This window comes from Gallinula chloropus (assembly GCF_964237585.1).
Source record: "Gallinula chloropus genome assembly, chromosome: 17".
Classification (NCBI taxonomy): Eukaryota; Metazoa; Chordata; class Aves; order Gruiformes; family Rallidae; genus Gallinula; species Gallinula chloropus.
This window is the reverse complement of record NC_140102.1, coordinates 9,092,755-9,107,749: the sequence shown is the minus strand read 5'-3', so window position 1 is coordinate 9,107,749 and position 14,995 is coordinate 9,092,755. Positions and strand designations below refer to the sequence as shown.

The 14,995-nt window shown below is 43.5% G+C and overlaps 1 protein-coding gene across 1 annotated transcript in view; it reads left to right on the top strand.

Annotated features, from left to right (window-relative positions):
* Positions 1 to 14,995, top strand: part of FBRSL1 (fibrosin like 1) — a 534,150-nt gene that overhangs the window by 145,593 nt on the left and 373,562 nt on the right. The window lies entirely within an intron of this gene.

Below are 14,995 nucleotides of genomic sequence, written 5' to 3'. Positions count from 1 at the left end.
CAGAAAACCAGGTGTATGGGGTAGGGTAGGAAGGGAGGAGCAGATCTCCTTTGTATCCCACACCTTTGAGATGTGGTAATTCACAGCACAGGAAATCATCAGCCAGATCACAGCCGCCTTTGGGGAAGATGTGCTTGTCAGCGTGCACCTGGAAGCTGCAAACGTCAATATGTCTGTCTTGTGAATTGAGTTCATGTGCCCCCAGAACAGTACGTTGACAAGGAGAGAATATTCGAGTATTGTACAAGTGGAAAGTCAGTTTGGAGGAAGTTGTGCTCTGGGGAATTAATCTTTTCTCTGTGCCCTTCTAAAATGTCTTAGAGCATTAATGAATTAAGAGTTGTTGTGCTGGAGGATTGCCGTGACTCCCATCTGAACCACAGTGTGTTCAGAGCCTGGGAGGTGACAAAGAAGAGGCACTATTGCTGGCAGGCTATTTATCACTTAACTGCTGCTCAGCAGGGAGATTTGTTGGTGACTCAGTGCTCATTCATCAGTTTGAAATCCCCATGGCACAGCAGCCTATATCTATGAACAAACACTATCCCAGTTGTCCCTTAACATGGTGCCAAATGGTAGCCAGTGGGAAGACTGGTGTACTTGACCCTCCAGTATTTGTTCTGGGCAGAGAAGTATATACTACAGCAAAAACCTGTGTTTTATTCTCCATGGTGCATAGAAAAAGAGCTGTGTAGCACGAGCACACCTTCTGTTCTGTGAAACTAGTTCTGTATGTGTGCCAGGCAACAAAAGATTGAGTTGTCCAGTTATTGGAAGTGTGTTTTCAGGCTTTTGGTATTTCGGGATTTGAGAGGGTTGTTGAAGTTATATCTAAGGTAACCCCCTGCACCACTTGACCACACACAATCTAACGGGATAGTGTTGTAGTGTATTTTTTCAAAAGGGCTTGTCACGTTTTACCTTAGGAATTCTAATGGTGTGCTCATGACCCCCTGCTTCTGGTAGCTAATTGTTCTTATTAACAAATTAGAAGACTTTTTTTTTTCCCTTTTGATTAAAAAAAAAAAGGCGTAACAATTTGGTACAAGTAACTTCTGTAGAATATTAGTACTTTCCTGTTTGCATATGTTTAGGTAGGAAACCATGTAACCATGCACTCCTAGTGAAACATTCCCCAGGTTTGTTTCCTTTTATCTCCCCGAAGTGTTACCAAATGCTCTGTGTTCAAACTCCTTTAGTGTATATGTTGTTAAAATGTATCGGATTTATTGCTTGGTTTTGCTATGGTTGAGTGATAGGCTGTCAGACCTCCCTCTGGTTAGAGGTGCAATGAGTTTGTGCACAAATACTCTGTAAATGAAAATTACTTTTTGTTGTGGGTGAATAGATGCACATTTCAGTTCCAATGAAATTTTATGGAACTAGGATCCTTTTCTTGGCATCCAGAGCCCCAAAATGCTGAGTGTGTATCTCACCAGAAGTCCCTGGCTTTGATTGAAAACGTTCAGAAGCAATAGCGTGGGGTGGCATTCCTGCCTGCTGCTTACACCAGGACTGTGGCATCATGCTTCATCAGCTCCTCTCTCTGTAAAGCTGCTCTTGTGTCAGGTATTTTATTTAGGCAAAAAGGCCCCAAGCACCAATCCAGCGACCCGTGCAAAGTGTTCATACAGCTGGCCCGTTGGCTGCTCTGGTCCTGGGAGTGACCTTGCAAGTGCTCATGTTGATGCAACTGAGAGTGGTGCGGTTGGAGTATGGAAACAAGGAGCACCACAGGAGCTTGCTAGGTCTTGACTGCCACCAAAGTATCTCTTAACATAATAGCCTGGCTTCAGTAAATACTGCCTTTCTTGGGGTTAGAGAGTTGTTCAGCTGTGGGGAGTTCGGGGCAGCTCAGCTATCTGCACTGTTGTGGATGTGTGAAGCCATGCTGGGCAGTGGTGAGGTTCCCTTTTCCCAGAGCTGGGGAGAGCTGGAACCTCACCCAATGCAGAGAAGGAAGGGTTTGCTATTACTGATGACATCTAGGTGGAACTTAAAAACTAAGTTTCAAGTAGTTGTGGCTGCTAGGGATTTCGTGGCATTTGGAAACCTTTGGAGCAAGAGGCTTGGTTATGCTGGTTTACCTTATCACCACCTACAATTGCCTGAAAGGGGGGTGTAGAGAAGGGGGTGTTGGTCTCTTCACCCAAGTGACAGGTGATAGGACGAGGGGGAATGGGCTCAAGCTGTGCCAGGGAAGGTTCAGACAAGACATTAGGAAAAAGTCCTTCACTGAAAGGGTTATCAGACATTGGAACAGACTGTCCAGGGAGGGGGTTGAGTCACTGACCCTGGATGTGTTGAAAAGATGGGTAGATGAGGCACTCAGGGATATGGTTTAGTAAAGGACAGGTATGACTGGACTTGATGATCTCAAAGGTCTTTTCCAACCTAGTGATTCTGTGGCCAAACTCCAGTTTCTGTAATTGTATGCTGCTGCCTTATTTACCAGACATTTAGATTATTTGTTTTCAGCTCTGAAAAATGAGGAGTCTGTTATCTGTTTCTTCTGGTTACTATTTGGCTCCTGTCGGTGATTAAATAGGGTCTTTGCTGCCACAGTCATGAAAACCTGAATTTGTCTTTCATTGTTTAATCTTTTTTTTCCCCTGTAAGTATAAGTAACAAACTCCACAAAGAGCGAGGAGCTTGCACAAAGAGTATAAAATAAAACCTGTGATGAGTGACTCATTAATACACTGTGCCTTTTTAAACAAGTCACAATTAAAATTCATCTTTTATTGAGAAGGGAGGTTTTAAAATACCTTTTATTATCCTAGTTGATACAGTTGTGAAAACCAGACAAGTTTTGGGTCTGTAAGGTTGATAAAAGTAGCAGCAACATCTAAGCTACATGAACTAGGCTATTCTTAGTTTAAACCAATTATGCAAATGATACAGACAAGTTCAATAATTTTTCCTTTTTTTAATAACCATGAAGTTCACACCTAGAATTCTGGCATTTGCTGCCAAGCTGTCTAGACAAATTGGCTCTAATATTAACTTTCTTGGAATTTGGGGGTGATTTTTGCATCTCGGGGTTATTAAACATAGGTTTATACCTAATTGGGAAAGCTTACTGTAATTAATGCTAATTATATTGAGATGTTGCTTAGAAATTACTGTTCAATTTGAAGCTTTCCTTATACTCTCATCGCTTCTCTTCACAATGCTACTGAATTGTCATCTTTTCTACACAGCCTCCTCAATAAATCAAATTGGGCATTATAATTATGGCATTCTGCTAATCCTTGTAGAGAGGTGCAAAGTGGTAAGCTGATTTGAGTGCTAGGTCGTCTGCTTTGTTTAGAAAATTAGATTAATACTTCACTCCTTTCCACAAAGCATCCAGATTACTGTTTGGTCCCGAATATTTGGTGGTTCTGTACCTGGGGGCATGGGGAGAAGGCTGCAAGAGCCAATTTGTCCTTTCCAGCCTATTACTCCAACTGTGTGTAAAAGTCATTCAAACACATTTATCTCCTGCTGTAACCAAGCAGAGGGGGAAAAGGGCATTTCAGAGAGTCATCTGTCCTTTGGCCAGAGATTTGTCAGGATTTGGGGCTGTTCTCAACGCGTGTCCACAGAGAGAGGTGCTGACTTGAAACTGCTTCTCTACGACGGGAATCAACAAACCCTCTCAGATGTCAGGGGCATGCCAAGGAATGAAAGTGTTTAAAGCTGGGACGTGTTTTGGTGTAGGCAGTGTGGCCTGCAGTGCTGCTTGCCTTGCTGAAGCGTGTAGCTGCCCCTAGACAGGAGCATTTCTTGGAAACTGAGTCATTGGCTTTTTGAAAAGCCACGTCCAAGGCTAACCCAGCGTATGCAGAAGGGAATCCCCACTGCAGCTGCAGACAGAGCTGCTGGGCAAGAGGTGCCCTTTGCCTTTTTGAAGGATGAGAAAAGATTAAATGAGAGGTAGATGTAAGCTGAAACCTCTTTATTCCAGTTATGTGTCCTTGTGTTGTCCAAAGGTTCTTTCTGAGCTTCAGGACCCATTGCCATTTGTAGTGCACAGATGAAAAGTGGGCTGACCTCCTCCTGAAGAGAATGGGGCTAATAGGGAAGAGCTGCTGGTACTTCAGGTTAACTTAACCTCAACTTCTGTGGTTAGCCCGGGAACATCACAGTGTGTTGCATACATTTAGATGTTAAATGTGGCTGTAATGACACTCTGTTCTACAAATAGTCATTTGTCATGAAGATGACTGACTGTCTTACACCTCCTCCTTCCTTTTCTCACCCACTGTTTAAATCACCTGAAATGAGGAAGAGTCTTGAAGATGCTGATGAGAACAGGGAGGTGTAGCATGTATTTAGTGCTCACAAATAGTGTGCTGAGTTTGGAGCATGGGAGGAAAGGGCAAGAAAGCTGGTGCTGTCATGTTGCTCTGGAGGTGTGACATCTCTGTGACTCTGGCAGAGCTTCCTGGAGGGAGGGAAAGCAGAGCTTATTCCTGTGTCTCATTCACTCCCCAGCCTTCCTCAAACTGCTGAGCATTATTGATGATTAATGTATATTGTTGCTGTGGCTCTCACTGGACTGGAACTGCTAAATTACATTAACATGTTTGATTACCTATTCATGTGATTTTTCTGTGATGCTCATCAGCTCGTTATCCCACATTCACTGATGAATATAACAGCCTCCCAGTCCCCCCCAAGGAGAGCACTGCTCTGGGTTACCGCTGATCTGAGCTAAAGGTGATACACTAAGTCATTTTCCATCCCTGATGAGCCTTGGGTTTTTTGAAGTCTGGGTGAAAATTGATAACCTGTCTTCCAACCAGTTACATACCCTTGGCCCCATTTTGTGTGTGGTGGTGGTACTGAAAGGCTGTGAGGCTTTTCCCAAGGTAGAGAGAAACAGTCTGGAAACTCATCTGGCTAATGAAATACTTGGTGTGCAGTTTCCTTCGGCACCGTACTGCTTGTGCCGATGGTTGGGCAATAGGAGCAAGTAGCTGCTTGATTTTCATTTGTGTTTTTCCAGATAATGATAAATGGCAAATTGAAAACTTGGATGTGGTTTTGAAGCCACTGGTGGGCTGGAGGGAGAGTATTTGCTTAGTGATACAGAGTTCAGAGACTGAAACAGACCTTTCTTAGCTGAGGTTCAGCAGCCACGTGGAAGAGTGAGTCCAAAAAATAACCTTTGGAGTCCATGACTGCAGGCCAGAGCACAAGTATGAATATGCTTGTCCTTCCATGTCTTAATAATGTGGTGTTTGGAAGCTGATTTGTGCCCAAAAGGGTCCAAATATAATAGTAGCTTATTCTATTTCCTTCAGTATCTCGGGCTATTAAAAGTAAATGAATTCTAGGCAGCCAACATAAAAAAAACCCAACACAAAAGAAATGTTGCCTTTAATGTGGGTTTTGGGGATTGGGTTGGTTTGGTGTATGCTGCTTTGGTGTTTGCGTTTCACTGCTTTTGAACACTGAAATTATACAAACCAGGGTTTTTTTGTTTTTAATTGATGTTACCCTTTCTGTTAGCAGATATTGTTATTTAAATGCTCTTTGAAACTAAACAACAAAGCAAAAGGGGGGAAAAAAAAGTCCCTTTTCTTTTAATCAGGAAAATGTTGCTTCATGTATTGCTTAAAACCAAGATCCATTTCTACCTTTGTAAGTACAAGAATTTACAACGTGGACATGAAAGCTCAGCACCAATTAGTTACGAGTATGCATCTATGATTGCTAGGAGAGTCGGGCTGTTCGCCCAGCCCCTGTTATCTGGGAGAAGTCTCCCCACCACTGGCTCCAGCCAAGCTGCCTGGACACCCGGCTGGGTCAGTGCTGGGATTCCCTTCGGCCTGAGCCGCGGACAGGCCTGAGGCCTGCTCCGGCTCGGTGCTGTGCTCCGGCTCGGTGCTGTGCTCCGGCTCGGTGCTGTGCTCCGAGGGCTCGGCATCGCCTTCCCAAGCACACGCTCGCTTTTGAACATGTGAACAGTCTGCTGGCTTCAAAGCTCTTAATGCGGTTGTCGTGCCGGGGGCCCTGTCCCAGGGGATTTCAGAGGAGGTCCTTATTTCCGGCTGAGTAGGGCTGCGCGGCGCAGACACAGATGGCCTTGCCTTGCTCTCTCACGCTAATCTGCAAGTGCAGAGACTTCACAGCTGCCTGGGAAACCGCTGGGGAGTAACGGTGCAAAGTACCGAAATGGGCAATACGGTATTTAGTCATTAGGTTTGCTAATCCAAGGCCTAAAATCAGCCTCATTTTAATCAATAGCAATCTGTTTGCACTGTCAGGAACTAATTTAAAAATCTGCTTTAAGTCCTGGTTACGCACTTGGTATTCAGTTTTCTGCATCAAAGTAGAGGGGAAGCAGTGGGCATAACACAGCAGTTGCAGGAGGAGGAAAAATCCTTTGTAAATAAATACTGGATGTTTATTTCCCAAATGAAACCCTGCTATTACAAAGAAGGGCTGTTGTTTCTGCTAAATTTATCCAAGAATTCGTTGAGATTCCTGAAGTGGCTGCAGAGCCCACTCAGCAACAGAGGGCAAACTTCACAGCAGGTTGAGTTTCTTCAGTGTTTCTTTAATGTGCTATGTGGACGTTAGACAAGGCTCGTCTTCTAGATGTGGCAAATCATGGGATTGCAGCCACCTTTTGAGAGCTGCAGCATGGCTTCTGTAAGTGATCTCTGTAGCGTACTGTGTGTCAGGAGTAGGGCAAAATAGTGCCATAAAACCACTGGGAACTACAGCAGGAGAAGGCCATCATTTAAGGAGGAAAAATGTATTTTGAGACCCTCTGCGGTTCTGGTAGGGAAACGTAAATTGAAGAGATCATGTTTATTAGAATTGCGAGGGGAAAGCCAACTGCTTTTAGGCTGACATGGAAGCATGAAAAACAAGGAAGTGCTGGATTTTACTACACTGTAAATACTATTTTCTGAACGGAGAGATGTAAAGCTCAAAATGTTGTATGTAGGAGAATGTGGCTTTGTGGTTTTCACTGATGTAGTGAAATACTTCTCTGAATCAGTGGGTTCTCCTTCTGTAGCTGGCCCTCACTTGCCAATGTCACTACTTTTTATGTCTGGCTTGTCCCTGCTCTTGCAGGACTTGCCTGATCCTTTTAGGTTGGTTCAGTTGCCTCTGAATATACACAGCTCCTTGGTGTCCCAAGTTCGGATGGGGGGATGCTGGCTCTGTGCCTGATCAGGCAGAACTTGTTCACCTGGACCAGCAGTGTCCTGCTTGGGGTGGGGATTGCTCCCCAGTGGCAGAGCAAGAGATGGTTAGGGGGATGTGAGGATGGGGATGCAGTGCTTGCCACATGCGCTCTGCTCTCGGCTTTGTATTTAAGGATCCGAAGGCTGCTACAAGGAACATTGACCCAGTTGTGTTCAGAACTGGACCCCCAGGCTTTGCCTGCGGCACTGACTTCTACTTCTTTGTCCCTGCGTCTCCTCTTCTCTGAAATTCCCGTCTGTCCCTATTCACCTCTCCCACTTAACAGCATTTGGGCAACAGCAATGTGTTCAGGCCTCCAGATGGCTGCTGGCATTTTTAACATGTGTTAGAGCAGGTCTAGAGAGCACAGTGATTGAAGCGCTGGATGCTACCAGTGCTTACCCTGCAGTGGGACTTCTTATGCTACCTCTAGTGGAGCTTAACCACAGTGTCTTGGGGCCTTATGGCTCCATCTCGGTTCCCCATCTGAGATGATGCGATAGCTGTGGACCCGGTGAAGTGTGGCCAACCAGACCTCTGTATCGAGAGACGTGCACTGACATTGTGTAAACAGAGCAATCCGGAGGAAGAGGCTCAGAGCAGCTCCCATCTCACAAGGCTCCTCCCTAACGAACAGGGAAGGCTTGACCTAAACTTCCTGGTGTTTCCAAATTTTGAAAAGATCTGGAAATGGAGTTGATGGGAAGATAGCTAAATCAGCGCCACAGCCTAAGAGGGTTATGCTCTATGTATGTTAAACATCAAACCTGTTACAAGCTCCGTGTCCTACAACTTTTGCAGGTCACCTTTAATTTCTCTGCCTGCAGTTAGATGATGATAAGGACCTTAGGTCCCATTTGCTTAAATACAGCCTCAGACACCGAATAAAGAGAAACAAAGCAATCCTCTCTTCTGGCTGATGTTCTGTAAGTAGCTGTGAACGCATCTCATTATAATGGCTGCTTTTGGAAGGGAGAAATAAAAAGGAAATCTCATCGCTAACAACTTTTGTGGCATCAGACGCTATAAAAAAGGTTGTTGGTGGTCATTGGTTACATTGTTATAAAAGCAGAGCTAAATGGTTTGTAATTTAGAGAAAGGGATTTAATTACATGAAGTAATTTACAGGAAGCTATAACCACTTGTATCTTTTTCTCTGTTGAATATAATTGGCTGACAGCATACACAAAGTCTTCTTTCTTTTCCTTCTTCCCTCCTCTGTTTTTTTTATTTTTTGTTTGTTTTATTTGTGTATTTGCTTTGGGAGAAGAGAAGACACCAAGATAGAGCACTTCTGTTGGATCTCGTGATTTTAGCAGACCGGAGAATGGAGCAGCACAGTACTGTGTGAATGGTGTTCTGTCCCCGGCTAGTCCTGGCAGTGTGTGCTGTTTGAAGAGATTTAGAGCTAGAGGCCTTTCTTGTACATCTCCATGATGGTGAGACAGTTCTGGGTGTCCTGTGAGCCACACAGAGCAGCCCTTTCCTGGGCGGAATGCAGATGCCACAGGCTGGGCTGGAACCTAGAAGCAGCTGAAGCAGCCACAGCCTTTTTGCTTGTTGCTTTTCTGTTTGGCCAAGAAGTGTCTACAGGTTTATTCCATCTTGATTTAAGCACTTGCTGCCTAATACTTAATCTAGCTTTGTACAAGAGTTTGGGATCTGTTACCTGATTGTAGCCACTGTTCTTGGGCTTGCAGCAAATGCCTGAATGAAATAGCCTCTGAGTGGCAGGAGGTAGACCACAGTTCTTAATTATCATCCCTGTAAGTTTTTGGGATGATCACAGGGTTTCTTCCTTTTTGTTTGTTTGTGGGTGTGTGAAACACCCAAAAACCTAGTAGGTGGACAATGTTGTTCCTCTACCATGTTTATCACTGTATTAATTAAACCATCTGCACAGCTCCAGTCTAAATCTGAGCTGATTTAAAGTGAACATAAAAATGACATCCCACTGTAATTTGTGACTGAGGCCGAATAAATGTCTTTTTCATGAGACACTGTTACTTGCTGAACTTGGCCTTGCTCACTGCTGACCGTGGATCTCTGTTTCTGCAAGAGGCTGCTGGAACGGGTGCACCAGGAGCTGTAGCAGAACCTTCTGCAGTTGCCAGTCTTCGCCTGAAGTCATTTCGTGGCACAGGTCCAGCTCCCTTGGCTTTCCTCGTGGAAGCGTGTCAAAGATGATGCTGTTTTCCACCTCTCAGTTGCTCTGCCTCGCAAGCTGCAGCCTGGGGCAGTGTTACCCACATCCCTCAGCCTCTTCTCTCTGCGGGTTCTTAAGGGAACTTATTTTCATACTTCTGCCTGACGGATGGTTTGTGTGAGCTATTGAGAATATACACAGCTTGAGCAAGCACATCCTTGGTTTGAAGACATCTCTTAGTAAAAATAAGCACACTCCTCCTCCAACCCCTGTCCTTCAAGCAAGGTTACCAGTAGCTATTCAGGTGGATGCCGTTGCAGTATTTATTTAGCAAGATCAGTCTATGAAACCAGTGCTATTTTCTCTAACATTTGGTCTAAAAGAAGCTGAAGAATTAAATAAAGCCAGCAGGGGTTTGTGATAGATTTAAAGCTTTTCCAAGCTTACTGGTTGAGGGAGTCCTAAGGCATAGTTAGGTATGTGTGAGACTTTTAACTCAACTTGAAATATGCCCTGTCTGTGTACAGGTTTTTCCAGCTGTTAGCACTGTAAATTGATTCTAAAGGTTTTCTGATGTTGAACCTTGACATCAGTTTGTTTATAGTAAAAAAAATCCTAACAAGGAGTGTATTTCAAATGTTAAGTGTAGGAAATGTATGTATAAAAACTCTTACTATCCCCACATACAGAAGTTAGGGGTTCTTCTTTCCTTTTTTTCTTTTTTTTTTTACACCACCCCCAGTGGCTTCCCTCAGTTTTGTCTCTCTGCAGTTCGAGTTATTGAGATTATAAACCAAACTATTATTTGGGTAGCTTCTGGGTTCTGAATGTTAGTGTCTCCAGTCAATTATGTAAATATGTGCAGGTTTTTAAATTTAAAACCAAACCTTTCTTCTTCCACATTCCACTTTATTCTGGTTAAAGGCTTTGATTTCAGCACTAGGGAAGCGAGCACAGGCTGGATTCTTCCTTTAGCTCCAGCAGCTCCAGTGCAAGTTGAAGATTAGTGATAGGTTTCATTTTGCACTCTATAATGTTTCCTCTCACAGCCTTTCTTGACTCATTGACACCGAATAGCAAAAACAAGGGAAAAAAGCTTTTCCAGGGGAAACCTTATCCACTGGAATAATATTGCTAAAAGAATCCAAGGACAAGGTAATGGATCAAGTAGTGAATGCTGTCCAGGGCAGCTAGAATAACAGTGCTGTGATGAATAGCCCTCTGATGCTGTAATATTGCAGGCTCCTGCAAGGTGGTGCTGGATCTCATAAAGCTGTCTTTTGGTTGGGTCTCAAAACTTGGGCCTGGCCCTGGGGCAGTATTTTGTAATTTCACATGACATTTATTGTCTGTAGTCAGTCATGGGTGTCTTTTTGGTGTTCGTGTCTCAGTCTTTTAGGATGGAAGATGGAGATAGTTCAGCTGGTCAGATAGGTCTGTGGTGGAGTACATCTGCAGCTTTAACATGAGAAGGATGTATGTGCTCTCCAGTTATTTTTCAGCTCATACAGAGCAATTCCAGTGTTTAAAGGTGAAGAGGAATGACATGAAGGAAGAGGATCATCTTATAAGCGTGGCCTAAATTAAGATATTTTTCAACTGGCTCCTCATTTGTACATGTGCTCTTGTTCTTCCAGGCACATACTGCCAAAAGAAATAATATAAAAATGGAAAGTTATTCTTTGTTTACCACATAGGAACCAATCCCCAGAGCAGAAGCCGAACCTCATTCTGAAAAGCCAAATTCAGTGTTTTCCATGCTCTCCCTTAAGAGAGACCAGCAGCTCGGCCCGCAGCGCTATGGGGGGCCGCGACGTGATGCGGTGGTGTAACCGCCGCGTGCCCTTTCAGGCTGCTTCCCCATTTTGGTCTCTTGCTTTCCTTGTGACTGGTTCATTTTGTTCATAAAGCAGCTTGTAATTGAGTGTTTGACAAAGAAGTGTTTACAAGCAGTGTTTCTTGTGCATAACTGCCTAGCTGAGGGGAATAACAATTTGGGTCTGAATTTCAGCCCTCCTTTGTCACTGTCCTATCATCGCTGGTTGTGGTGCTGTCTCTGCTTAAAGAGAAAGATGGATTAAAATTGTTTCGGGTTTTGACACTGGGATGGGGAACCTGTGCTGTCTGAAGAAGCTTGTGACTGTTCCTCAGGTCCTGTGCTGCTGCTTTCTTTATATCTTGGGTTTGGACCTCACTGAGATGTGTGCTAATCACCATGTGTGGTGTTTGGGGTTTCTAGAGATGGAGCCTGCTAGTTTAAGAGGAATTTCATTCTGGTCATATGAAATGTAAAGTTGGAGTTTTGCCAGGTTTTAGGCCTTCTTGAGCCATCATATGGGATGAGATGCTGTAGACTGGAGCTGTCCCAATCTGGGAACATGGTTGAAGTCCAGTCTCCATCAGTTGAAACCTACAGTGCATATCGGACCTGTATTAGGAAAATAGAAGTCTCATGTAGCGACCACTCAGAAAGAAAAGGACTCTAGGATCAAGCTTTTTAGTTCAGGCAGCGTGTGGGTGTTTGAATTGTCCATGCCAAAACCCTGCTGCAAATTATGCCAACTGGGGAGGGCGTGGAGGGAACAGAAGCAATGAAGTTATGCGTGAGTAAGGAACAGCTCAAGCTTTATTTAGACCCATTATAGGTCAATTACGAAGGGTACTCTTTTTTTTTTGGGGGGTGGAGGGTGGAATGTCTTTTAAAGGCACTGCTCATTCTGTGTTTGCAGGAATTGCCATGTTTAATCAGCAGTGATGGGAGTGGGCACATAGTGAATAAACAAAGACAATCCCCAAACCAGTCTACTAATAGCTTGGATGCACCCAGAGGTCCAGTCCAACTCCGCGTTGTGGGGCTGAATAGGGCAGTTCCCATAAACATCAGAGCCAGTCTGTGACTGAAACCCACATGTAGAGAGGGAAATAAATCACAACATACGAAACAGAAGTCATGCAGTTGGGCGTGAGTAAGAGTAGTGCTCAGCCATTTCGGCCAAAGAGATTAACTCCTGCCCTGCTGCTGGAGTGGGAGCAGGGGGGGATGGATTTCTTCAGCAAGTCTGCTGGTATCAAGGATGCTTTTCTGGGTATGGTCACTACTTAATGGTTGACACTGGTCTGTTGAGCAAAAATAAACAGTCAGAGCTTTCCAGAGAAACCCAGAGCAGGTTAATGTGGTGGTTACACAGCTAGGAGCATCTCTGAATAAGTGTTATTGTTTGTCAGAGTGTTTTGACAAAGTATTGAATTGCTAAATTCTTGTATAAATACAACCACGTGACACTCACATCCAGAGCGCCTTTTATTTGTCCTCATGCAAAATAGCTCTGCAGGTGTTTTGCTAAGACATCTTCCCAATCCCCTTAGCCTTGTTCTGAATCATCCTCGTGCCTTGAGTAGCTTGGTAAATAATCAGGATGTTTTTCTCTGCCTGTACAAATGCTGGTCCCTTACAGTCCTTTGCAGCCAGATATTCCCTCCCTGTTTACCTGACTTGTCAAGAGCAGAGGGAGAAGAAAAATGTCTTTGTGACAGCTTTTCTTTTTTTTCCCCCTTACAGTGAGGCAAAGGAATAAAGGGATTATTTTTTTCCCCAGCCAGCCTACCCACAGCAGCCGCACCAGGGACCTCTAGTAAATTGATCAAGGGACACATTTGACCTTAGGGCTGCTTGTTAGAGAACATTGTTATAGGCACGTTGTAATAGCAGATGTAATAAAGTCTACATTGTCCCAGAGAAAAAAAAAAGTATGTTTTGTGGGTGGCTCTTTTTTTGTGTGTGTGTTATTTAGTAGGAACTGAATTGTTGTCTGGCAACCTTGGGTCACCTCAAATAGGCATAAGCCTAAGGCAAAGCCAAAGGCAGACAAGTTACAGAATAAGTTGTACAGGAACTTGACAAATACCTGGTTGTTATTGTTTATTGAAACTGAGAGCACAGGAAGAATTTGGTTTATGACAAATAATTTCAATTGCAAAATGAAAAAGAAAACATGAGTTGTGTCAAGAAATTAGCAGTGATGTGGACCCTAGAGTCTTGCATGTCGGTAGCTCAGCCCTTAACTGGAAGAGGAGCGCTCGCACATCCTCGGCTTCTGGTCCTGAAGAGCTGGGAACAGAGGCTGTTGGATGTTCCTTGTAATCTTCCTGCTGGTGAGGGAGGGATTAGGAGGCTGCAGAAGTGGGAGCTCTTGCAGACCTGTGAAGTCCTTTGGTAAGAGCCACTTCGTTTAAAAAAGAAAGTAAGGTCTCTGCTACTCAAGTCTTGTAAACACAAATAAAAAAAGATGCTCTTAGGAGAAATTACCACCACAAGGATTCAATTAGTTGAGAGCCTAAATCCCAGTGACTTGTTGATACAATGTTCTCCATCTACATAAATCCCACTCCACTTACAGTTTACTCTTATTTCCTTTTTTGTGCTCTGAATCTTCTTACTAGAATAAATGTGTTTTTTCTGTGTTGATAGAGCTAATCAAATGAAACGTACAAGCTGTTGCAAGATGTATGTTGTGCTCTGTTAATGGGACTCAAAAATAGGTTTTTTGATCATTTCAGAGGCCTCCTTCTGTGGCATCATGTGCTTATTTTCCTAATGGCTATTATTTATTTATTTTGGCTGTGTGTCTTTAACTTAAACTGGTAATGACAGGAATTTCTACTGCTTCAGCTGTGTGCATTTGCAGAATGTAGAAAACAGATTATGGTTTTTTTGGTAGTATCCAGCATAACGTGACTGAATGGCAGGTTATACCTGATCAATGTGAAAGACCTGTTGAGATGTTCTGTAATTGCTTAAGGTGTACCTGCTAAACCAGCTTAGTCTGAAAGGCTTTTCTAGGCCTTTGATCCTGCAAAGGCTGTTAATACAACTACACAAATGAGAGCTCTTAGTTAATTCCTAGTTAAGTAGTGATGTACTTGTTCACTTGAAGCTTGTTCCCACAGAATTAGGATTTAATCAGTAAAGTCAAGCTTTCCTTCTACCTATCAAAAACCTAGCTGTTTCCAATGCTGAGCTATAAATGTTAAAATAAGAATTAAACAAGTGATAGGGTCATTTTAGCGATCAGATGGTGGCTTTTACCTGGTAGTTCCTCCATAAGGAGTTAACTTACATGTGGTGCTCTTATTTCTAAATTGAATATTAATCTTGATTTCTAGCGCAATGGCAGTTAGCATCTGAGGAATTGGGGTTTTGTTTCCAGACACTGCAGACATGTAATTTAAAAACCTTTTTCCTCCTCTTCCTCCTCAAAAAAATAACTCTGTCTGGGAGAAGAGGAGAGGCTGTATTCTTGGCAATGCTGCTAATTGGCGGAGGTGTTGAGGTTAAAGGATTCCTGCTACCAAATTCTGGCATTAGATTGTTGAGCAACAAGGTAAATTACTGAGCCATCCTTTGTCTGGTTGCTTACCTTGTAATATGGCAATGATAATTTTTATTTCCTTTTGAAAATGCTTGGAAGATGCAGAACAAAAGTAGTAGGGGACATGATGATGATTTATTGCCATGCAGGAAAATGCAAGGCTGTTTGTTTTTCAAACTAAAGAAGGAAGGGAGGAGGTCATTGCTGTAGGAGTCTTGGTCTTGCTAGCAAGATTTAAGGGACAGGTCTTAAATTGTGGAACATCATACAGAGACTTGACTAGATT